We start from the raw sequence: 27859 nt of genomic DNA, 5'->3' as shown, positions 1-27859 counted from the left end.
CTAGAGCTGATATAGGGCAATTTGTTCAGCAGAGGAATGTAAGCCTAGTTATGATTGCATCATCAATGACTTCTAGGAATAACATGATGCAATTTATATCATGTATGATGCAATACCAGGTTCAGATTGCATCATTCATTGTTTTGTTCAAAAATCAAGTACTGTCCAAGTCATATATTTATTCATAGATCCAGTCAAAGATGTATTTTAGTCATTTTTGGTTTAAATTGAGATCCCTTCCCTGTGTAATAAAGGACTCGTTCACTGGGTCTGTCTCCGTTGTCCTTTATTTGGGTTCTTTACACCTGTCCCACACGGCCCTCGCTCAGAGCCTCCCCGCTTGGCAGCTCGACAGCTGCCTTCGCTCCCGTAGCCTTTCTCGCTCCGATGCAGCTCCGCTGCAGGTCCCCTTTGTGCAGTCCTCCGGCTGCTCTCACTGCAGCCCCACCGCTGCTCCCCGTTCCTCCGTGCTCGGTCACCGCTGGCCGACGGTGCCGTGTCTTACTGTGTGTGGCGATCTCGCCACTCTCCAACCTCCGCCCTGCGTGGCCTCACTCTGTTTCTATTCCCAACTCTCTCCCGTCTCTTCCGGTATCTCTCCCTTAAGACCTCACCCCTCTCTCTCACGTGACCTAACTCCTCCCCCCGTGACGTCATATCCGCGAGGCTGTTTACGCCCGCATTACACCACCCTCCCCCGTAGAGAAAATCCAGCCGACCTCGGCTGAACAATAACGACAACAAGTAATGCGAGCGAACACAACCATCACACATGCAAGGACAACGAAGCATACAATAAATATAACAATAACAACAAGAACACAACAGTAAAATTCAACGAAATGTAAGGGACTTCGACCGCGTGCGGGTCGCCGGTCCGTCCCGGACGAGCGGCGGCCCTCCTGCAGACCGGGAACGTGACGGGGTTTTAGGAGGGACAGGATGAAGTCCTCCTGTCGCTATTGGAGGCCCGCCAACGTCCCGGTCCCGTATCCCTGAAGGCCCAGCGTCGGGGGTGTCCCGCAATCATGTTTGCGGCGGGGTCGGAAGGGCGGCGGGGCTCGGAGTCCCCGCAGCCGTGGTAGGCACACCCCGAGCAGAGTCCCCTGTCTCCTGCAGTGTCACAGCTGGCTTGTCTGTAAAAGGCACGACAGGCGCTCTTGCAAGGTCAACAGGCACAGGCAAGGGTGAGTCGGCAGCAACAGACCCCGGCAAGGTAACATCAGGAGATGACGCATCAGTTCGAGGGGCCACATATGGTTTCAAGCGAGACGTGTGAACGAACCAACGCCGAGATCCAAACCGAACACGCGCAGACTGTGGGTTGGGAACCTCGATGAGGCGAACCGGCCCTTGCCATGGTTTATGTAATTTAGGAGAGATACCTGGCCGCACCTGTGGGCAATGGAGCCAGGCCATGTCCCCCACCTTCCGAGGGGCACTCCCCCTTAGAGCGTCGAGCACACCGCTCGTTCCGGGCCTGGGCTTTGGCCGTAGCCATGTGGGCCCCTTCCCGCGCCTCAGTAACACGGCGAACGGTGTCCTGAATGTAATCAGGAAGAGGCTTAGCAGGTCCCCTCACTCCAGTTCCCAACTGCACATCCATCGGCGGTACGTTTTCGCGACCGTACATAAGGAAAAACGGCGAATATCCTGTAGCCGCATGCGGCGTCATCCGGTATGCCGAAAGTACCCCAGGGATATGCAAATCGCAATCTGATTGTTTACACTCACCGTGTGACACAACATGGCGGACAAAGTCCGATTTAGTCGTTCAACCATACCATCCGTTTGTGGGTGGTAGGGAGATGTCCGTATCTTTTTAGTTCCAAGAGTCGCACACACTTCCCCCAACAATTTAGAAGAAAAATTCCGGCCTTGGTCTGTGAGGAGCCTCTCCGGCGCCCCCTTGTCCATAACATACCCAAATAGAAAGGCGTCTGTAATAGACGCCGCCGACTGGTCGGGCAACGGCCAGGCCATCGGCCAGCGGGAGAGGTACTCCACCCCAACCAGCAAGTATTTATTACCTTTAGCGGATGGCGGGAAGGGTCCCAAAATATCTAACGCCACCAATTCATTAATTCGAGACACCTGAATGGACTGTATCGGCGGCACATATGGGTGTTTAGGTGGCTTCCGCCGGGCACAATCGGGACACGCGCGAACGTGACCGACGACATCTGTTGTCATGCCGTGCCAAAAGTAATCTCGCTGCAACGTCAATAGGGTCTTCTGCACCCCCAGATGTAAGAGCGTGTCGCAATGCAGAGTCCTAATCAATTCGTACCACAAGGATGCCGGTACAACCAGATGCCAGCGTTCCTGTAACCCTTCCCTCCACATCAGCAGACCATCGCGGAGAGCGGTTTCCGGCATACCCCCCGTACCCGGTCCCCCACTCTCCTTCGCAGGCCGATTCCGTAAAGTCACCAATGAATCGTCCAACATTTGTTCCCGAATCCACACAGCCCTTGGAAGATTCAAAATCCCATCAGCCGGTCCCGGCTCCATTGGAGCTTCAGGCACCTCGACCGCCAACGCAACAGGCTGAGGGGGATGCTGAATCGGCGCACATCTATGCGTCCCAGACGCGCACGCGCAAGGGGATCGCTGCGGCAACCTAGAAAGCGCGTCCACATTCGCGTGATGCACCCCCTTCCGATGGTGAATTTGGAAGGAAAATTCTTGCAGCGTGTCCAACCACCGTGCCAACTGGCCGGATGGTTGGTCCATCTTGAGAGCATACTGCAAGGCCGCATGATCCGTGCGTACAATAAACGAACGACCGTAGAGATACGGTCGAAATTGGCAGAGAAAGAAAACAATAGCCAAAAGTTCCCTGCGAGTGACACAGTAGCGGGTTTCTGCGGGAGACAAAACCCGGCTACCGTACGCCACCACGCGCTCCACACCACCTTTGGACTGAGACAACACGGCCCCAATGCCCGTGTCACTCGCGTCCGTATCCAGAATGAAGGGGTGATCAAAATCTGGATAATCCAACGTCGGCGCCGTAGCCAACCGATCGCGCAGGCCTTGAAACGCCGCCTCTTCTGGTGGTCCCCAAGCAAATTTCCGTCCTTTACCTGTAAGGAGGTGCAAGGGCCTCGCGATCGTCGCAAAATTCGGAACAAACCTCCGATAATATGAGGCAAACCCCAAAAACCGACGTACATTCACCACCGTGGCCGGGGTTGGCCAGGATCCGTGGCCACCCCATCCGCACTAACGATATGCCCCAAATAGCGCACGGACCGTTGCAGTAGGTGACATTTCTTAGGCTTAAATTTCAAATTAGCGGAACGCATCCTGGCGAACACAGCTTCCAACCGCAGTAAATGCTCCTCAAATGTGCGGCTGAAGACGATAATATCGTCTAAATATATCAGACATGTCTCCCACTGCAACCCCGTTAATACCAGCTCCATCAAACGTTGAAATGTGGCAGGGGCAGCATTCAACCCCATCGGAAGACAATTAAATTGAAATAACCCCTGCGGCGTACGAAAAGCAGTCTTCTCCCGCGAGGGCTCGTCAAGGGGAAGCTGCCAGAATTCCGAAGAGAGATCTAGCGTTGAAAAGAACTTCGCCCCCAACAAGGCATCGAGGGAGTCGTCCATACGCAGCAGGGGGTACGCATCTGCCACAGACACTTTATTTAATTTCCGAAAATCTGCACAAAATCGCAATTTGCCGTTTTTCTTTTTAACCAAAACAACAGGCGCGCCCCATGGGCTGTTAGATGGAGATATTATGTCCGCAGCCAACATGTCATCCACTGCCCCTCGAACCTGATCTCGCTCCGCCGGACTCATCCGATGCGAGTTTAACCGAATAGGGGCAGCGTCCCCTGTGTCAATGTGATGGTAAAGCAACGAGGTGCGTCCCAAGTCCAAATCGTCGGAGCTAAACACATCAGAATAACTCAATAATAATTTACGAAGCGCGCAACGTTGTTCCCCGGAAAGGGAAGGATTTTCCCCACACAATTCGGCGATCCAGCAATTATCTGCGGCCCCAGGGCCTGAAACACCGCCAACCATGACCTGGCTGCCCAGATAATCCTGTGCCGTAAACGCCGTAGTGGCATGTGCCACAACCGTACCATCCGGCACACACACATTTTCAGTACTTGCATTAAGCACCTGCAGAAATGGCTGCTGGTCCGGCCGGACAATAGTTTGCGCCCCGACGAGCGCCGATCCGCCCGTTATGGTGGCGGACGGCGACAACAAAACCCCAATTGCACCTTGACGACCAGGCACAGGCTTCCGATATCGCAAGGGGATAAGTATCTGCGAGCCAGGTGGAATGTCAACAGATACCTCGGACAGCGCCTGCACCTGGACGACCGGAGCAGCTCGCCCCCAGGGCGACGGCAGAAATGTAATTTTACGCCCACCCGGTAATTCAATGCAGTTTTCATTAATTCTAATTAGAATGGGCATCTTGGCCATAAAATCAGTTCCCAACAAACAAGGAACTGCAAGAGACCTCGAAATTAACACAATTCCCGAGGCCGACACTCCCCCGATAGATATTTTTGCGTCCACCTGGCCCACAATGCCCATGCTACCCCCGTTCGCAGCGACGCAGGAATCGTAAACCGGACGCACGGCCTCTGGTGGGATACCCAACAGATGGAAAATTACATCCGATATAATGGTTGCGGACGCTCCGGAATCCACTAAAATACGCACGTCCACCCCTTGTATAGAACCAGGTACAGTGGACGAACCAGTAGCGGCCGCGACGACCCGCCGTGCCAATTTACGCCACTGCGTTACCGAGCGACATGGCCCAGTCGATGGCCTCCCGTTATTAACAACACCCGGATCGCACGACAACGGTGATGAGTGAGGTGTCAAGCCTTGCCGGGTGTCTGGTGCGCACCGACTTGCCTGTCCTGGAGGATCCTTCCGCGGCGCGTCCGCTGTCGAGGCCTCCTGCTGGGGCAGACCTGGGACACGGGCCCAGCAGTCCCTAGCGTAATGGCCCTTACGACTGCAGCGGAAGCAGTCGATGTCGTTGCGCCGCGCCGCAGGCCCCCCGTCCCGACGCTCCCGTGTCGGCGGCGCAGATCGCGGCCCCGGCCTACTGCGGGCCGACCACTGAGCAGAGGCGGCTGTCAGCTCCTGCGAGCCCCCCCCCCCGTCAGGAACGTACACCGCCTTCTTGGGATCCCAACCCACGGCACCTCCTTCGACGATGGGCCCCCCCGTCCACGCCGTGACTTGCTTCCAACGGCGCAGGTTGAACTGGGCATCCAGACATTTAGCGGCCGCCCGGGATGTCAGCTTTTTGTGGCCACACACCGGCATAGGGATACCCAAATCCCGGGACAGCTCGAGCACCTTTCCCAAAATGAGAGGTTCGAGCAGGTCAGGCTCCGTCTCCGGGTATGCGGCCATGGCCAACTCCAATACTGCACCCCTGTATGCCACCGGCGACTCCTGGGGTGCTCGCTGGCGTTGAACAAACCGGCGATGAGCATCATCCGGTGGCTCGTATGCATCTGCCATCTCGTCGAAAACTCCTCTCAATGTTTTCTTCTTCTCGGCCTTTATGGAACGGAAGAATCTCACCGACTCGTCGTCGAGAATAGTCGGTAGAACCTCCAATGCCTCGGCGTCAGTCCACCTTGCAGAGCGTACCGCCGCCAAAAATCTGCAGGCGAAAGCACTCCAACCGCCACCGATGGAGAATTCTTTAACAGTTGTGAAATGACGACTGCGACTCCTTGTTGTGCCGTCCTCAGCCGATGACTCATCATGCGGCATATTCAAAATGGCGTCGCATCGCAACGTGTTCAAGATGGCGGCTTCCCGCCGTTCTTCTCCTGCCACGCCCAAGATGGCGTCTTCGTGCCGCGTGGCAGATGGCGCCGACAGCGCAGGCAAGGCGGCGGCCTGCAGACCACCATCGGCTCTCCCCAACGCCGTCCTCGGCGTGACGAGCTCGCACAATTGCGCCAGCACGATTTTCAGTGTCTCCAGCTGCGCCGCCATCTGTCTCCATCGCAGGTCCGCGTCCTCCGGCGCAGACGGGTCCACCGACGCGGCGACATCTTGGACTCCCGGACCCGTACTCGTTCCCGCACGGATCTCCTCCTCCATCGCAGGCAGGTCCACCGCCTGAGGAAGGTCGTCGTCGTCGGATGATGTAGCAGATGATGGCGCAGGAATATTCTTTCTTCTGAGCTGTTTTGACATGCCGTTTCACTTCTGACACCAGTGTAATAAAGGACTCATTCACTGGGTCTGTCTCCGTTGTCCTTTATTTGGGTTCTTTACACTTGTCCCACACGGCCCTCGCTCAGAGCCTCCCCGCTTGGCAGCTCGACAGCTGCCTTCGCTCCCGTAGCCTTTCTCGCTCCGATGCAGCTCCGCTGCAGGTCCCCTTTGTGCAGTCCTCCGGCTGCTCTCACTGCAGCTCCACCGCTGCTCCCTGTTCCTCCGTGCTCGGTCACCGCTGGCCGATGGTGCCGAGTCTTACTGTGTGTGGCGATATCGCCACTCTCCAACCTCCGCCCTGCGTGGCCTCACTCTGTCTCTATTCCCAACTCTCTCCCGTCTCTTCCGGTATCTCTCCCTTAAGACCTCACCCCTCTCTCTCACGTGACCTAACTCCTCCCCCCGTGACATCATATCCGCGAGGCCGTTTACGCCCGCATTACACCTGTATAACTCACTTATCCTCTGCCATTCCCAAGTCAAGGGTCGTATATACTGACCCAGTAGCATATCTTGAAAACTCGAGCCAATCAACAATTTTAAGCATCATTTTCAGTCTCAGTGACCCAGAATTAGTAAAGTTTGATTACATTTAGTTCGGAAGTATTTTGGCTGTAGACCAGTGCAATCTGATAAAAAAAAACACTTACTATGTGAGTTTTTACACTAAATATATTATAATCTAAATGAGACACAGTTACTGAATTATATAAGTTGCTTCATATGCGTTGTTTCGCATATCCCGTTGGCCATTAATTAGGGAACATATGTCCTGATAAGTATAATGCTTCAAATATACATTAATAACAAAAAATTGGGAACGTTGTTTGTGCTATTTCTAAATTAGGAGTGCACCTGGTGAAAACTAACTATTTTTGCTATACAATACCATACGCGCATAACGCACACCACCAAAAACCTCTCCGCCACGTGTTCAGTTCTCCGTCTGCCAGCCCAACATTTTGTGTGATCGCTGTGCACGTGTTGGGTAGAAATACAAGGTGAGGTGATGGGGCTCAGAAATATGAGTGCCTAACACACAGTAACTGATGAAAGAGTGTATGGCAAGAAAAGGCACAGGAAAGTATTAATGTAGAGGATAAATTAGACATTTGAAAGCGTTTTGAAGCAAGTGAAAAGGCAGTGGTAAAATATGAAGTAAAATTGTCAAACATGAACGGTTTGTGGCAAAATATCAGCAAACTCTTCAACCATCTCTGGTAATTTTTATTCATTATTTTGATTTATTATGGATAAAATATGTCAACTTATAATCATATGTATTTTTGTAAACATTATGATATTTAGTCACACATTTTGTTTCCAAAAACATCAAATAGGAATTCAACCCCTGATTTTCACATTATGTATATGGGAAATTAGAGTTCGCTTGAAGTAATTTCGAGTTAAGTGGCATTTCCCAGGCATGCTTTCCTCATGTATAGTAGGGATTTCTGTGTATGTAAAGTTGTGGATAAGTCTCGAAACTCTTCTTTATATCTCTTCAACACGTATAGCCCACAGCACGTGCAAACTTCCAGGAATTACTGTACTTCGTGCAGGAGCCTCGAAATTCCCTTGCACCAATTCATTGTATTCTTTTTCCCTTCCTTTAAACCAAACGGTCCTCCAACCGACCCCTCATTTACAATTCACTTTTCCCGGGCTTTTTCAAATTACCCCCATACTCCAATCAGATCGTGTACTCCATTCGTCAGCTCTCCGTGTGACGAATCGCTAATGGAAATTCAACACGTTATTTGAACTTACAATAGAGTTGGTAATATTTTTCTATTAATTTGCTTCATAGGGTTTGTCTCGCATAGTCCCTTACATATGTAACGGGTTCCGGAGACACTCGTAGAGGTAACTTCTTTATTACAATACAACACTCCAACAGTCCTGATACTCTGTTACAGCCTAGGTACACAGCCTAGGTACACAGCCTAGATACTCTACTCTGGCTACGCTCTGGAACTCGCCCTCACAAGGTCGTCGAGTCGGGAGTTCCAGAGTCCCACCACTGGCTCTCACATCGTCCCAGGGTCCTCAGATGGCTGGTCTTGGGTCTTGGGTCTTGAGCTACGACTGGCCCTGATCGTCCAGGGAGCTCCGCTTTTATAACTAGTCCCCAACGAGGGGTGGGGCCGTGTGCGCCCCCAGATCTCCCACAGAGCACACACAGCCCCCCCCCCCTTTGGCGGCGCCAAGGAGATTAAGCGCCTGGAAACCCAACGCCTGACGCCAAGAGGCTTAAGCGTCTGACCCGCCTGAGAACCCACGCCTGGCGCCAAGGGGATTAAGCGCCTGGCCCTCCCAGGGACCCAGAGCCCCCAGCAGCCCCTCCCTTCTTATGTCACTACACATATATACATCTGTATTTCCATGCACTGTTATGTATTTACAAATGCACAAAGGCAAATAAGACATTTGAACAGTGAAAAAGTAGAAAGCATACAATGCTGTTTTTTAAATGGGTTGTGCTCTAATGTAGTAAACTGAGTAGCTATAGTGGATAGGGGCACCCACCCATATCAATCAGGCACTCACTGAAAAGAGAGACAAAATGTACTTCCACGACCCTACACTTATCAGTATGGTGAAGTATGGTCAAACTATACCGACATGCCTAAACCACGGTGCTTGTAACCCAATGTGAACTGTAAGAACGATCTCTGTAGTGATAGATGTAGGTACTCACCATAGCCACAGACGGCAAACGTCATGGAAGATATGGGTGGCTGTGTCTAAAGTAGTATGTACCGTAGGTTATTTAAATTTGCCAGACAAAACACCAACGTATTCATCTTAAAAGGAAGACAGCTAAGTCATATGTTGTCACTTGATTTAAAGCTTTCGTGACTGCAGGAATTCATATTCTTTTGGTCTTTTGGTATCTGATGACGATTGCTTGTGTTGCGATCGAAACATTGTGATATTTCTATTCTTTTCTATCTACGTGGCTTTACCGAAAGACCCAAAGAATACGTATGTTATCACTTCAGATCAACATTATTCAGCTGACTGATGTGTATGTACTGAAGAAAATCACGTCAGATCTAAACTTGGTGATTTATTACACAGGTAACTGCAGCTAGATTGTAATATAATCTGAAGGTAAATTGAACAATTTCATTTCCCATACAAAATTAAATCGTTCTGAAGTTATTAGAAGAAACTGCAATAATGCCACAAAAGAGGAAACCATTGACCAAAATTCTACAATATAATGATACTAATTTAGAGCTTTACAAATACCATAGATGTTAATTAACATTTTAAACTTTTTCAAAATACAGCAATAAATCAGGCAGAGCTTATATGAACTCAAAATCCATGCTATTCTTAGAATTCGTCGTATAACACATCAGTTTGTTGTTGGGATAACAGTCTCCGATGTTATAATTTTGGAGGCCACTACTAATTAAAAAATGCAATTCATGCCTCGAGAATACCAAAAAAAAAATTTAGCACCTCCAGAAATTGCATGAGACATGCCCTTGGAAACTGGCCAGACAGTGGCTAAATGATCACATGCTGCATCAAGCACAAAAAAGTTGCAGGTACAAGGAACGAAGCAGGTGGACTTTTCCACAAATCTGTCGCATGATGAAGCTAGTTGTAATTACTCACGAAACGTCGTACTCAGATTGTAAATGTTGTGGCTTGGCTCTCTCGTGACGAACTGGCCACGTTCTGTTTACGTGACAACCCTTACTAGTTGGCTGTGTCGGGTGGTGGCGGGTTTTAATAACACATTTATATATTTACGCGATCTAACCCAAAAACCTCTATTATGGATGATATTGGCCCAGAAAGCCTACGTGTTTAACTGACTAACCCATAGATGTCTCTATTAAGTACAAATTAAACACTGTATGCAGGAAAGAAACATTGATTTGCACACGTCCTATGTTGTTTAAAAGGAAAAAAAACAGTCAACTACTGTGGATTTAAGAATATCTATTTTCCGAATGGCTTAAATATTGTCAACAAAACATCATTATCATATGTTGTCGATATACATGTTTAAGCTGTAAGTGCCTGCACAACATGATCTGTCTTTTAGCAATCCTGTTCATATATCTCCCTCTGCTACCTCCAAACAAACAACAAAGACTAAACTACATTATTATTTATAAACTAAATTGATTGTCAACTGAGTGGACAACTAAGCTCACTTCTGTATTGTGCTACAATAGAGTGTAACCGTATATGTAAGTGCAGAACACTATCTGAGCATTGGCCCTTTTCAGAGCAAATCAAGGACATTCACTCGAGGCAATAAAATCTAATGGGGAAAAAGTTGCACAGGTCTTGAAGTTTGGTCTGATTTGCATGGCAAACTGAGGCACATTAGAAGCACATTAGAAGGCCAGATATGCTTTTAATGAACTGAGATGTTTTTTTTTGTACATTAACGCTAGAGGTAAAATAATACGATTAGCATGTGGTTCAATTAATACAATACTATTTATTAAGCAATTAAGTATACCGTATCATTGCTTTACAGTACTACTGCACATTTCAGTGTGTTAGATAGGTCAATTCAAGGTCATTAGATATCAGAATGTACCATTAATACAAAACAAAGTTATTTTTAATATAGTGTAGAAAGAGGCAGTCAGTCATAGGCAAGGGAAAAAAATAATATGTTGACCCTGGACTTAAGCAGGGGCAAGGAGTCAGGCAGTTGTAAAGAATATTATTACATTTATTTACGCATGAAAGTCTCATGACTTTGTGCAGGAGGCTCTTGCCAATTATTTACAGTAGAGGATCAACGATTGCTATGTAGATTCCAATTGAATAATTTGTGGACAATTCTCAAATTTGACAAATTCGGACCATGACGCCAACACACAATGGCCTACTCTTGTGAATGACGTCACAGGATCTTTAACTTCAACTGTGAAGTAGACGGCGAGTATTTTATGGTTATTACACACCGCACCATTAACCAGGGCAGCTGCTGGATTCTTACCGTGAACCTCTGCAACAAGCGGCAAACGTGCTACCGCTTGGCCACATCAGAGATAGATGGAGGGAAAAGGAGTTTGAGATTGGGCAGCGGAAGGAAATGAGCAGCAGGATGTGAGATTGCACAGCGAGGCTGGGTTCACGGAATCAATGGCAATATAGAGCTGGGTGTCATCAGCATAATGTTTGTTGACATTAAAACTGAAGATGATTTTGCCAAGACGGAGGAGAGATATTGAGAAGAGCAGTGGGCGAAGATAGTGCCTTACGGGACATCAAGGCGCAGTGGTTTCTGAGAAGAAGACAGTCCTTCTATGGAAATGTAAAATGCACAGTTTGACAGGTGGGAGTAGCACCATGAGAAAAATGTGCCAGAGACGTCTACGTAATTTGGTCTACGTTGTTAAAAACAGCAAAACGGTCTCGAAGAACTGTGAGGGAGAATGATCTATGGTCTGAAATGAGAAGGTATTTGCCCCGCCATATTAACAGATTCTCCGTATGTCTGTATCAAAGTAGTTGGAGCCATAATACCGGCCAGCAGATATTTTTGGTCAAAACGGACAATAATTAACGTATTAACAGAGGTGCAATTATGGAACAACAAATATGAGCACACTCACATCTCGGTGCTGGAATTCATTAGCTTTAGACTGAAATGGAATATTGGAATGTTCAAACATGTAGGCCATTAGAGTCAGAAAGTGCAGTGTTAAAACTGCACGTACACATCAACGACCCAATAACCATGAGTCATTTGGGAGACCAGAGTGGATTTCCTTGGGGTTAGTTCGGGTGAAAGCACATCTGATATCGGATTGGTCTTGCAGTTCCTGTGTGCCCACTGCTTGTGTGTTTCATCAATCGAGGAAGTTATTTATATGAGGCAGCTCCCAAAGCTACCGCTGTGGCCTCCTTCTACTATTCACTGATGTCTGGCTGATTAAGTGCACAAAGGTGCCTCCTGTTCTGTGATCGGGTAGACCATGGCCCTTAACCAAGCGCTGACCAGTGCTCCATTATCTCGAGTAGAGCACATCAGGATCCCTCAATTGGGAATGGATCTTAAGCTGATTTATTGGCTACAGGCTTCGTTGGAAGTCTAATCTCTCCTAAACACTCCCAACAACAAGGACCTAATAAGGAGGGAATGCACAAAACCACTTAGGGTATCTTTACTCAAGCAGAGATAAGGATATAACATTATTGCTGATTATTTGTTTCATATAAACGATAGTATCCAACATATTTTACAAAGTGTCATTCTCAGGCAGATTATTAAAAGATTAATACACTAATATCAATATGCAGGCACCACTGAAAGTGTTCATTACAGGACTTGTCCTCAAAATAGCAGACCATCATTAGCTCCAAGATGACGATCAAGGGTAATCGTGTGGTGCTGACCCTCGCGAAGGGACTCATGTGTCACTGTGTATGAATCTGCATGTCAGATAATTATATAATCCTAAATGTAGCTTCAACATTGTTCGACCGATTGCCTAGACAACATTACTCATTCTAGATTTGAAGCTTTCGTGACTGCAAGGATTCATACTCTTAGTTCTTTCGGTAAAGTCACGTAGGTAAAAAATGAAATTAAAATTAATAAAAATAAAACAATAAAAATTTCATTTTTTACCTACGTGACTTTACCGAAAAAACTAAAAGTATGAAACATTGCTCATATTTGGTGCAAATGTAAAATTAATACCAAATCAGAAGCTAAACTACAATAGTATATTCAGTTCAATAAAGTGTCAATATGTAGATACGATTATTTGCTGCATGGATTCATGGTGGTAATGTGCAAATTAAAGCACAAGCATGAAATTATAAGAAGCATAACATAATATAGATGTGTAGGAAGGTGTAAGTTTGAGGCACACTACATATACACCAATTGTTTATTTGAAATTCATATTCTATCAATAGTACTTCCAACTACAATCATAATGCCAACTAATTTAGGAATCTCTTGTCAAACAATGTAAGTGTTAATGTTTTGTTTTAAAATATGCACTTTTATTTTGATAAAAACGTATTCATGAATTAAATAAAGTGATAGATGGAATAACATTTCAATGCTACTTATTTCAGAGTGGATTCATGATTCCAAATTTAAATGTACATCAGCAGAATTCTGCACCCGTTAAACATTGTCAATTGATCTTCTTGGTTCTTTCGGTAAAGTCACGTAGAAGGGAAGTAATAAAAGAATAAAAATAAAACATAATAAAATAATTCTCACGACGTTTCGGCCAAAACGCAAGCAGCCGTCCTCAGGTGAAGACCAGGTCTGTCGGAGAGACAGCGTCTGAATGAAACACCACCACGCTTGGAGCGTATATTTAAGCTGGGTTGGAAGGGGGGAAGGGCGCTTTGACAAATAATTTGCATATCAAGAGGAATTTAGCATATTTATGGGAAATGCAGGTATGTGATTAGTACTACTTGTGAAATGCGTAGGAGGTGTGCGGTGGGTTTCAAAGTCATATTATGCCCATGCATTATGCAGGATTAGCAGCATCAAAGGGAGGGGATAGGGGTAGCATTAATAAAGGGAAGGAATGTTAATAGTATGTTAATAGTATATATTGACTAATGTCAATTGACCAAAAAAATGGTCAATTGACTAATGTGCAATTCTCCATTGTTAACAGAAATGCCAATAAAATCTGCATTGTTTTAAAGCGCAGAGGGCAGCAGCAATTTAAATGGCCTCTGAAGAATGATACATCTTGAGATAACTGCTCAGTGCCACACTATATCCTCTGTATTATTGAGGTGAAATTGTGAACGAATATGCCTTCTAATGAAATCACTCTGATGCTACTGTGGTATTGTTCCTTTAAGCAAAGAACACAGTTCACTTATTATTTGGTTCTTTCGGTTAAGTCACGTCTAAAGATAAAATAATAAATTAAAATAATGGCATATTACGACGTTTCGATTGCAACACAAGCAATCATCATCAGGCATAAAAGAAATAGCAACAAAAATCTAACTAGAAAACTATAGACAGACATACAAGCAGACAGACATCACAAGGGCACACAGAGAGAGGACACATATCGGCACAAAGAGAGGGGTCGTTTCTGTGACGGTCCCTTAAATATAGAGAGGGGGGCGGGGACGGAGAGAGGGAGGGGGCAGAGAAAATTAGCATATCAATGAGTGGACGGCAACGTACTGCTGCTGCAAGTAAGATGACGACGTGGCACGGGCACGCAAGCTTGAAAATTAGGAGAAAGGCACACGAAAATTAAATAACCTAGCAAAATATCGAAATGTGATGTAATACAACACAGAGAGTCGGTCAACACACAATTAACGCATAGCCTGGTTGATTACGTATTTCAAAGATTGCTAAGTTAGAATTTTAAGTGTGAAAATTCCAAAGAGAGGACACAGTCAGAGAGAATAAATAGCCAGAGAGAGAAAAAAGGATAAGCTTAAAACTTCCCCGTAGAAGTGGTTCAATCTTAATTTTGGAGCTTTCGTGACTGCAGGAATTATTCTTTGGTTCTTTCGGTTAAGTCACGTCTAAAGATAAAATAATAAATTAAAATAATGGCATATTACGACGTTTCGATTGCAACACAAGCAATCATCATCAGGCATAAAAGAAATAGCAACAAAAATCTAACTAGAAAACTATAGACAGACATACAAGCAGACAGACATCACAAGGGCACACAGAGAGAGGACACATATCGGCACAAAGAGAGGGGTCGTTTCTGTGACCGTCACAGAAACGACCCCTCTCTTTGTGCCGATGTATGTCTGTCTATAGTTTTCTAGTTAGATTTTTGTTGCTATTTCTTTTATGCCTGATGATGATTGCTTGTGTTGCAATCGAAACGTCGTAATATGCCATTATTTTAATTTATTATTTTATCTTTAGACGTGACTTAACCGAAAGAACCAAAGAATAATTCCTGCAGTCACGAAAGCTCCAAAATTAAGATTGAACCACTTCTACGGGGAAGTTTTAAGCTTATCCTTTTTTTTCTCTCTCTGGCTATTTATTCTCTCTGCCTGTGTCCTCTCTTTGTAATTTTCACACTTAAAATTCTAACTTAGCAATCTTTGAAATACGTAATCAACCAGGCTATGCGTTAATTGTGTGTTGACCGACTCTCTGTGTTGTATTACATCACATTTCGATATTTTGCTAGGTTATTTAATTTTCGTGTGCCTTTCTCCTAATTTTCAAGCTTGCGTGCCCGTGCCACGTCGTCATCTTACTTGCAGCAGCAGTACGTTGCCGTCCACTCATTGATATGCTAATTTTCTCTGCCCCCTCCCTCTCTCCGTCCCCGCCCCCCCTCTCTATATTTAAGGGACCGTCACAGAAACGACCCCTCTCTTTGTGCCGATATGTGTCCTCTCTCTGTGTGCCGTTGTGATGTCTGTCTGCTTGTATGTCGGTCTATAGTTTTCTAGTTAGATGTTTGTTGCTCACACAGCCGATTTGTGTCCTCTCTCTGTGTGCCGTTGTGATGTCTGTCTGCTTGTATGTCTGTCTATAGTTTTCTAGTTAGATTTTTGTTGCTATTTCTTTTATGCCTGATGATGATTGCTTGTGTTGCAATCGAAACGTCGTAATATGCCATTATTTTAATTTATTATTTTATCTTTAGACGTGACTTAACCGAAAGAACCAAAGAATAATTCCTGCAGTCACGAAAGCTCCAAAATTAACACAGTTCACACAGAGACTCAGTTCAGGACTCACTTTTGTGTGTTTATCTCTTATGAGCCTGTACACACGAACATACACTTGAATTAGGCTTTGATACGTTTCCACTGGCAGGCCTAAGTAATGACATAATTTATTTTAATTAAGCGATTTTCTAAGTCTACAAACATATGTATTTCTCTGTTTCATCATGCATGACCAACTGGTCATATATCTTACTGAAATTATATTGCAGATATACTATGCACTTAATTATAATATGTATAGCACTTTTTCAATTCACTGCTGGATAATGGCCCTTTCGTGTTGTGTCAATCTAAGGCGTTGTTTAACCAGACTTCACCATGCTGACAGTACAAGTTGGTGAGGGGTTGGTGATCTCAGTTCCCTGCGCTCATATCACAGTATGCCAACTTACTGCTCCATTACTCTACCTCACACACTCAATGTGCATTATTTATATTGAATGATCTCAGAGTTTTTAGCATAATAAAGTTTTTTTTGGGTTAGATCGCATAAATATATAAATGTGTTGTTAAACCCGCCCCCACCCGACAGCCAACTCGTAAGGGTTGTCACGTAAACAGAACGTGGCCAATTCGTCACTAGGACAGCACACCGGTGTGTTGGAGAGCCAAGCCACAACATTTACAATCTGAGTACGACGTTTCGTCAGGAATTACAAATAGCTTCATTAGGCGACAGATTTGTGGAAAAGTCCACCTGCTTCGTTCCTTCTTGTGCAAAGTGGGGGGGGGGGGATTAATGAGTCCGCGTACATTACGCATGCACATTATGCGAGCCCATTGATCTTGTCCTTCCTGTTCATTGTGTGTACTAAAATAGCCGTATCAACGGTAATCCCTATTGAAGTATGGTGGCCTCTATAGGCATGCATTTAAACTATGTATTATTTGACGATTCGCTTCCACGCAGCACTAAGAACGATTGAAATAATTGTTATTTCTTTAAATTTCGATAGATTCTCTAATTAGTTTTGGTCAGTAGTAACTGGTTTTGCACAGAACTTTAACATTATCAAAATCAATTGAGTATCCATGTTGGCACGCGTGTTCTACTCCTGACAGTTGTATTGGGAGTATTTCATATTTATTTGGTCTTCTTTTAATCTCGTGCTGATCATTCGTCCTGTTTGCAGAATATAGCATTTGCCAGAAGTGCAATTAATCCAGTACACACCTTCTGTTCATAGCTTCGGTGATACATATTTTGATACCAGATATTAATTTCTGCATGTTATGTACCGTGCCAAATCTGACTCAGATGTTTTGTTTTTCCAAACATCTGGCTAGTTTATCAGTTACTCCGGAAATGTACGGTATTTTAATAGTTTGAATTACTTGACCAGTTTCAATGCTCTTGTTATTTGATTTGGTTTTGGCATTCAATGCCCTGTTGATTTGTGCATCATTGTAACCGTTAAATTGCAGCGCTTCTTTAACTTGTTGAATTTCACTTCTCAGACTGTCACCATCTGACACTTTCTTAGCTCGATGAATGAGCGTCTTGATGAGAGCAGATTTCTGTGCGGGGTGATGGTGTGACTGCATTCCGATAAACATCAGTATGCGTTTTCTTTCGGTAAACGCTGTTATTTTACCATTTCGACCCCGTCCGAGCAGAATATCCAGAAATGGTAGAGTTCTGTCAGCTTTCACTTCCATGGTGAACTGGATCGATGGGTTTTGCGAGTTGAGATGATTTAGAAATTCACTAAGTGTATTTTTGCCATGTGACCAGACCACCAATGTGTCATCCACATATCTAAACCAAGCAGAGGGTTTAGTGTGCTTAAAGCTATTGCTTTTGTTTCTAAATCTTCCATGTACAGATTCGCTATCACAGGAGGCAAAGGAGAGCCCATTGCTGCTCCTTCCATTTGTTTATAGAAGTCACCTTTCCAAAATACATAGTTATTATTTAGGCAGTGTTCAGCTAGTCGTGGAATATCTTTGGCTAAACCTATGTTCGAGTGTCGAGTAATTGAATTGACTCGTTCACCGTAACCCTCGTGAACAAAGAAGTCACTTAAAAACTTACGAGAATATAATTAGGGTTAAGCTTAATATCTTGAATTATATTTACGAGATGTTCAGAGTTTTGATTTAAAGCTTTCGTGACTGCAGGCATTCAATTCTTGGTTCTTTCGGTAAAGTCACGTACTTTACTGAAAGAACCAAGAATATGTTCAGAGTTTTTGATGAACGAAGAGGTCCTACCTTTGTTGGGCTGTATTTGTTTAATTACGTATTGTGCTCATTTGTATGCAGCGGAATATATTGTACTAAATATGGGTCTTAATGGGACATGAGATTTGTGAATCTTTGGTAGCCCATAAAGTCTTGGTAGTTTTGATGCCCTTGGTTTGATCAGGTATTGCTCTTTCTTGGAAATTGATGACTTGGCAATGATTGCCGTTGTTTTACGTTCCAAGGTGTTTGTTAGGTCTCGTTTAATTTTAAGGTAATAGAGTAAATCTTTTATTTTATTATTGTAGTCCTCACAGAGCATCATAACAGTTGATTATCAGCAGCAATAATTTAAATATCTTTATTTCCTCTCAATTCTCTTAAGGCTTTTGCGTCACTGGAGTTAATATTTCACTTTGACAATTTGCTGTTCCCAATAATTTGACAACCTTATGCTGTGAAATACAGACACATCCAGCCAGGACAGGCACTTCGCTCAAAGTCTGTAGGCTGCAAGTTCAAATTCTGTTCAAGGTACATCGTATGGAGGGATTTCCCCCCAATACAAAAAAGTGGAATAATATTACTGCACTGGCTCAGGCCCATCAACAGGGATGAGCACCACCCTATTGCTCTGAGCAGGGAGACACTGTGACTGAATTCACACTCTTTATGCAGTGCAGTAACGCAAAGAGATGTGTATACAGTGCAGTGTATAGCCCAAGAGTCTATAAGTATTCCCTCTAAATACTGCATATATTGCTCCCAATTGGTTGCAACAGCCACAAGATTTGCTACAGGACTTGGGTACTTATTTGTGCTACACGTGACACGCATATTACATCGTATAGCTTGCTGTATTTGACACTATGAAAGTTACTGTATCGAAGTGCCTTGGGCAAGCGATTCAAAGCAGTATTATGTTGGTTGAGATTCGTTTTCCATCTATGCATTAATGCATCGTTCCAGCCGTAGATAGCAGCTGGCGTAAATGGCAAATGCACCACACATGCAGACACATGCACACAATACGTTTGGTAAAAGGCGACGAGAACAGGAGCAACGTTGCAATTACATGCCACTGTTGACGGAAATGCCTCCTCTTGAGGGAGATCAAGAGAGACCTTCTCGACGGCATTGCGGCCTCCTCTACCACACTGGCCAGACATCTTGCAAGAGGTGGCGATCCCCACATTTTACCCCACCACACACCACCTGCCAATTAACAAATTTCGGTGTACCGATTCATATTGCTGGGTGGACAGTGGCGGGAGGCATTTATGAAATGTGCCGATTGTTTCAACTGTTGTACCAGGAGATTGAACCGGCAACATTTAAATAATTGCAAGTCCGGTGTGCTAATCATTACACCACGGCAGAATTCACTAATATTACGTCCAGGAGTACTATTGTTGGACAGTATATTTTACCAAATGGATCAAAAGGCCTTAAAGACAACAACATAAATAGTCTTATATGCAAGGGTGTCTTGGATTAATTAACAAGTTATATTTAAACGTCAAAAATATATTTGAAAATACATCTGATGTAAAGTATTTTGATTGCTGATAACATCTTCACATGACCCACAAGCGTGTCAAGGCGAGTATTGTCACAATTATGGATGTTCTGCCTGGTTACACTTTTCGCGTGGACCTTATATTTTGAGTTACATTGGTCCACTTCCCAATTAATTGCAGACAAAATTGCACTCAAATATATTACGCAAGAATGCAAACTCTAAACATAATTAATCGTGAAAAATAAAACAAACATCAACTTCTCCAATCATGAGAGTAAGGAATTAGTGTATGCGGAGTACAAACATTTTTGCATACAAGCCATAACCACCCACTTAATGAGAAGGGTCAGTGCCTAAAACGTCTATTTTTATTCTTTAGAGCCGTGTTATTGATAAATGTGTTGGGAGTTTTTAAATGTGTCCTTGTGCCCTACTGCTAAGGAAGTATGACACTTTTTTTTCTTGATGAGAGAATCAGCACACAGTAGTTTACTATATACCTTTTACATTATTTAAGCAACAACCATCTCTTCAGCTGTCTTGAGAGATCTCATTCTCCTTATCTCTGTGCTTGCTGCCTGCTGGTTTCTCAGGCGTTATCTGCTGCTTTATCGACCTCACTGGCTCAGCATGGATTGTAAGTCAAGCTGATTGGACATGCTTATTGACAGTTTGTCCAGGATTAATTTTGTAAGCTTGGGGAGAACCTGCAATCTTATCAGCTTATCTCACTATCTGGACAGTGACAAGCAGCCTCCTGACCACACAGCCATCAGATGTGACTTGTGAAGTTAGTAACACATATTCCTAGTTTACTATTGTAATTACATACTTAAAAAAAATCTATAAAATTGATGAGTCATTATCAATTGCAGCATTATAATTCACTCTATTGCACATATTTTTCTGTAATTAAAATATTATTAATATATACAGCAGTGTGTAAATCATATGCTTGGCAAGGGCCTTCCCATGCCATATGAGGGGTTATTTGACCATACTTCACTATGCTGGTCAGTGCAGGTTAGTGCCTGTAATAAACAAAATGATACAATAATTCCCACCCCTTTGCCAATCTACGGCTGGATGAAGGCATTCCCACACTGTTGGATTCGAGGGCTGTTTTCACCATACTTTACCACGACCACGGTGGTCAGGGCATCTTAGTTAAGGAGAGCCCAGGACCGGTTCAGATATCACACACTAACTGCAACTGTACACAATTATAAGTAGTTAACATGACGAATACAAACATCACAGTCATCAATCAGCAGCATTGTTTTCGTGTAACGGTCCTTCTCCATAACGGTCCGCACTACACACGTTGATGTCCATCCCTGCACCTACTTGACCTGCAGTAACTCCGCGGTATGACCGTATTTGTAATTGGTAGCGGGTGATGAGGAGACATGGACCGAGATGTGACAATACGTGATTTCCTGGAAATTAGGTGACAGGGATGAGGGGAGGGGGAGGAAATTGGAGAGGGGACTGTTGGGATAAGAGGACACGTCGAAGGAGGGACGGGAGGAGAGAGCGGTGTATGAAGGAGGGAGCTGTGTGTTACGGAGGTTGAATACACGAACTGGAATCCAGACCTGCCTCAGTGTCTTGGTGAGGAGAGTGTCTGCTGCATACGTAATTAGCTAAATAATGTTCATTATTATCATTATCGGAAGGATATCACAAGTTTCACGTGATTTCATTTTCTGTGAATTTTAAGAGGTGGCCAACTTTTATCATTTTAATGAATGCAAAATTGTCTAGTTTTAGCAACTTGCTGTTGAGTTGCATCAATGTATCAGATAAATGAGGTTTGAAAATGTGTAACATCAGTGTGCCCAACTTCATTGTTAAAACTGAGAACTGAGCGCATAAATGAGAGCCACAGAGCTGCAAATGCAACCCAAAGAAAAGAACATGAAATTTGCAATTCAGAACACCAAGTCATTAATCAGCCAGGACAGTTAGCTTCACTTGATTTGCACATCTGGATCCCATTTAGCGGTAACCTTTCCCACTGGGTAGAGGCACGTGTGGTTTTAGCAATTTAAATAGGATGTGCCCCGTCACACACTGAGCATTGACTGACTGGTATGAATTTGTTTAAGATCAATTCTAAATTTAGCTGAATTGCATATCAATAATTACATGCTGAAGCATAAAATAACAACTAAATTTAAACATTTCATATATGAGTGGAAACTAAATAGTTATGCAATTTAAGTAAGCTATGAGAATATGGCAATTTGAATTGACATCTGGCACATATGTCAACATTAGCCCATCCACACGTGATGTAGCAAACTTTCTCTGATCGACAGGGGCAAGTACAAGTGCCAATATTAAGGACATGGGTTTGATGGATCTCACTGGTGGAAATGTTTTAGGAACGTGATATTGCCTTAAACCTTACGTGACCCAATAAATGCTATGTGCAGTATTTGTTCAGTGCACAATTGTGCATCATTTAAAATTGTATAGCGTGCACATTTTGAATTTAGTGAATGTGGGTGAAACTCTCACTGGGAACTGAACCCAATTAAAAAGCATTTGCAAAGCAATTAAAACTGTGTGCTAAATGTGTGCAATGGAGAATAAAACGCACGCTTGCATAATTTCCTGTATTAGCAATCATGACACAATAGGTTCTTTGTGGCCAAATTGCTCAGTACTTCTTTGCCGTTGGAATATTGTGTTCTAACAGTGTTCCAACCCATGTACTAAATGGGAAATTAAGAATGCAAATAATAGATTACTACATCAGTTAGTTTGTGCTATTATTGAGAGATCTGCTTCATTATATTTGTATAGCACTGCTTACATGTAATGCAATGTGTGCCGAGTTTACTGACTGATAATGTTGGAATAGTAGGCAGTTAGTGGATATAGTACTCTTATTGCTCGTAATCATAATATTACATCTACTGCCCAATCTTTAGTGAACAATTATTTTGTTGATAATCACACTAATGCAATGAACTGTTTCCAAAAAAAAACGTTATCTGGTATTATTATTATGATTATAATTAAATAATGTATAGCCCTATGTCAATCAACTTCTGGATGGCTTGTTGCCCCTATTTCACCATGTTGGTTCATGTGGGTTGATGAAGAGGAGGCAAGGACCGTAAATATATATGAACATTTATGTTATTCATGGGCAGGAATCAAACTCAAGGTCACTAGGCTCATTGCGCGGTGTGCAAAACACTGGGCCACCACTCCACCATTATTATCAGCATGTAAATGTTCATATTGAGCATAGTTATTGTGCATGTAATTTCTACTTCAGTAAAAAAAGCGCAATGATGATGAATGATTAACACTGGAAAGGGCTCACTGAATACCTAATTGGCTTGGATCAGATCAAATGACTAAGCCATTATGGCAGAAAATTTGAGTTCAAGTTTGTTCAAGTGGAGGGAGCTGATGGTTCAAGCTCATCAAGGACTGCAGAAAGAAAAAAAAACATTTAAATTTTTTTAAAATTATTTGCGAAGTGATCTGTTATTGGCAAACAGTGTAAAGAATAACAGTATTGCAACTGTATAACTAGAACTATTATTGTTAATATTGCTTGTGAGAAACGCATGAAATAGAACCATGCCTTACACACACAACACTATGCAATATCCTGCCAGCTAGCGAAGCTAGCAACTGTCTGATCTCCTTTCAACCAAGGCTCACCTAGACAAGCAATAATTTTACATTTATAGCTGCAGAATGACAAGCCCATTATAGCTAAAGCAGTGTTTTTGAATGTGCAATTTAAATTAATATCACGGTTTAATGTTAACACAGCACGCCGTTTGGCTCAATTTCAAATACATAAAAAACGCGACTTCGTATTGAAGTGACTTGTGAAGACTGAACACTTCACATTATGCCCACGGTCATTAAACCAAATATTCTGCTCAACACTTACGCAGTTCCTTGGGATACCATAGGCTTTCATAGATTGGGGAGGTTGGGGGAACACATCAATTCGTTTTGTGTTTACTTGGCAGTGCCAGTAGAAGTTAACCCCAGCGTAAACTCTTGAGAGATTGTTGGCAATTGGAGTAAATCAACATTCCTGAAAATAAGCTTGTGGCTGCCAGTGATAATTCCTTTAGCCTTCTCTTAATACGAAAGTAAAGTACCTTTTGTGATAAAATCACAATGACAAATTATTCATACTGGGAAAATGTCACTCATGACCCAAGTGGCTCAGAGGAATGAGCCAATACTGCTGAGATCGTGGGTTAAAATTTAGGCAGCAACTCATGAAGTGAGCTCATGGCACTTTTAGGTTTTTTCAGTACAGTCAAGTAGGTAAAATAATAATAAAATAAAATAATAAATCACGACGTTTCGGAGGCAACACAAGTCTCCGTCTTCAGGTGGGACCGTCACAGCTAAATTTACTGTCAATTTACACTGAATGTATTTTATTTTTTTATTTTTTTACCTACGTGACTTTACCGAAAAAACCTAAGAATATGAATCCCTGCAGTCACGAAAGCTTCAAATCTGGAATAAATGAGCTCACGGTGTAACCTCACTCAACATTGACTAGTTTGGCTTTCACGTGGCAAACACAAACACAATCTCATCGCACAGTGGATGAGAAAGTGCGACCCCTACTATGTAAAGGATTAAAATTGCCACTTGAAGGATTTTACAGAATTCCTATGATTCATCTCTTCTACAACCATTCTCTGGCATACAGGATGCACTGCTCCGTGAAATTACCAAAATGATTCTTTATCGAATGATATTACACCAAACGTGCAGTTGGAATAAATTTGGAGAAAATTACCAAATTTTTGTTTGTATCTCACTGATTTATCAACAAACATTACACGTGTTAATCACAAACATAATAATAATAATCTATTTTACATTATGAAATGCAATCGTGACATTTTCTTTATCTGCAAAATTTGTTGAAAATTTGCAAATGCAACGTTCACAAAATGGTAACTAACTTGTAGGCTACAAAAATGGACAACTTAGTTCAGTTTGTGAAGTAGCAGGTTCCTGGTAAAAGTTGGATCTCTGCCACTTGACTGGAATACCCTGATCCCTGTCTTAGTAACATTAAGGTTAAATACCACGAGTTGGCTGTAAACGACACACTGAATACCTCGTTCCTCTTATGTTCACTGTTCGTGGCATTTAGTAATGACTAAAATAATTTTGCAATATCTCAAACTTAAAATTTGTATTTTATTTTATGTTAGAACTCTACGTGGTCAGAATTCATTTATCATCTCGGTTTGCATGGGGAAAGCTGATTTCGAGTCCCTTGCAGCCCTGGCTTTTGTGCTGGGAGCAGCTGCTGCTTGCATCACCTTGAGAGCCATGCTGCCCTCTCCATTGTCCCTATTCACACCCATTCGTCACCTCCCCTCTGCTAATCAGCACAGTCATTGTTCCAGTCCTGCATGGCTCAGTGATGCGCAACTATGCACTTCATAATTGGGTAGCATAAATGTACCTTCCTTCTTGTGCTATGTGGGATAGTAACAAATGCCTATACATTCTTAACTACAAAAACAGATACCTATATGCACCGCAGGTTCCAATTTAGCTCTTGGATACAAGCTTGTGTCTCAGACAATGCACCACAGCTAAAAGTACATTTACAATTGATGCCATTTATTTGAAACACTCTCTAAGTCAACATCATAACTTGCATGCAACCAGTATGATATGTGGAAGGCAGAGGTGGGACAAAGTCATTGTTATGCAAGTCCAAGTCGAGTCGCAAGTCATCAAATTCATGACTCGAGTCTGACTCGAGTCCAAGTCACATGACTCGAGTCCACATCTCATAGGTGGGACAAAGTCATTGTTATGCAAGTCCAAGTCGAGTCGCAAGTCATCAAATTCATGACTCGAGTCTGACTCGAGTCCAAGTCACATGACTCGAGTCCACACCTCTGGTGGAAGGTCAGGGTTAGTGAGTTAAATCTTATATGCATATCTCTCTTCTGCTTTACATAAATACGGTGTTTCACTTCTCAGGGAAGTACAGTCTATAGCCACAATGTGAATACAGACATCACACTTTCGTACTGTATATACCTGTATTTATTTAGAATATACATTATTATATAACTACAATTTTTTGAGTATATACCTGTATTTATATTTTATATAATCAAGAAATATAAGCAGAAACAAGGAACTGATTAGAGCTGGCATTCTTGAATTTAGATTTAAGGTCCGTGAACAACAAAAAATACCAGTTTATTTAATCCAGCTATATTATATTTATTTATTTCACAACAACCCGTGTAAGGTATACATATAATGTTCAATGGTTTCTACAATGACATTAAAAATTGAAAAGCTCCTCATTTATGATTTAAAGTTTAAGATTATATGGAAATGTAGTTATCACTTTTAATCCACAAAAGATCACCAAAAAAATCAATATAACTTTAAAGTACCGCATAAATAATGAACGTCACCAACATCAGGTTAAGCTTTTAAAAGAGCCACCATATCTAGCCTTGAAGTTAAAAGACACAATTTGTATTTTTGATTACATCTTGCAAAGGGTTTGTTTTTTCAGAGCACAGGTAGAAAAATCTCTATTTTGGAATTTACTATAGCCACGAAAATACATTACCTATTCTTGATAAACACACTGTGCTTTTACATTTTTACTACATGAACAACTCAAAACACGTATTGAAAAATTACATCAACATTGTAAAATGATGAGTGTTGCTGTATTCATCATTAGCATTGGCCTATCGACAGCTGGATGATATTTAATAATATTTTGGGTATGCCCAATCAGTTACTCTTCAGTTTGGCTTATAAGGTTAGAACATTGGAGGGTGCATTTTGCTGGCGAGCCACATTTAAAGAAAGCACTCCCAAGTGTTGAGTGGGCGATACCACCATGTGGGAGGGAAAGGGGATCCTGTTGATTGTGTGGTGTAAACGTCATGACATTGCTAAAAAGAAGACAATGGAGGAATGGCCATCTTTGGTTCCTTCCTAATCTGTGGAGTAGGTAGCATAAAATCTGCCCAAAAGAACAAGGTCCCTCGCATGTTGGAGCCCCAGTCGTGTCCAAAACGTTGGAATTGAAATATTTATTCTAAACCTATGGTATCTTGGGTGGTGTATTTGAAAAATTGCTGTAGTTTCAGAGTAGATGAGGTGTTGTAATATTGGTGTAAAGAAGGATAGGTGGATGTAGCAAGTCTGCTATTAAAAATATATGAGTTCCACCATATATTACTTTGTTTTAAGGGTGAACTATTTAATTGAGGGGTGACATATGTTGCAACTGACACTGTGGGTGAATGTTCTATTTATCAATATAGTGGAGGTTAGGGCACACCTCCATTGTGAGTGGGCATGGATTAGTGATCTGGCCCCTCACCCTTTTAGTAATGTAAATGTTTTTTTCTTTAGAGATTAGTAAGGTGCATTACTCAGGACACAATACATATTTATATAAATTAATAATCATGACAAATTACTTTCAAACAACTGTAATTGTGATTTAATATCTTCAAAAAGATATCTCGAAAAATATTGACATCATTTGACTTGGAATTACAGTAATCCCTCGCCACTTCGCGGTTCAAGTTTCGCGGCCTCAGTGCATCGCGGATTTTTCGAACTGATTTAAAGGCCTCATTATACCTGTGCAGTAACACCATCATCATCATCATTCATCATCACATTCATCGAACTGCACAGGTCTGTCATTGTCGTTATTGTCATTGTCATCGTCGTCGTCGTCATTACTGGAGTCAAGTCTCAAGATACTACTGTCATTGGTGAGTGTAGAACACCATAACACGTATCGTATGAGAGAGAGTGAATGTATAATATTAAGGTTTTATAATTAAATAGATTTAAGTAAAATATATATATATAAAAAGTATAAATATACATATTTTAAACATTCTGGTACCCACACACACATATACATAAATTCCTAGGGGACCAATCCTACTTCGTGGATTTTCACCTATCGCGAGGGGTTCCGGTCCCCATTAACCGCGATAAACGAGGGATCACTGTACTGCTTAAACCATCACGTGCAGAGCATTGGACATTTCTTAACGTTCATGTTATAGCTTTACATTTCCTGCACAGGGAAAGCCAGATCGCTGTGAAGTTTTAATTCGGGGGTGGGGGGGGACCCCTCTGATGTTGCCATACAATCAGCAGATGGCGGAGATCC

The sequence above is a fragment of the Lampetra planeri genome, chromosome 2 (assembly GCF_965212315.1).
Source record: "Lampetra planeri chromosome 2, kcLamPlan1.2.h2, whole genome shotgun sequence".
Classification (NCBI taxonomy): Eukaryota; Metazoa; Chordata; class Hyperoartia; order Petromyzontiformes; family Petromyzontidae; genus Lampetra; species Lampetra planeri.
This window is presented reverse-complemented; position numbering follows the sequence as displayed.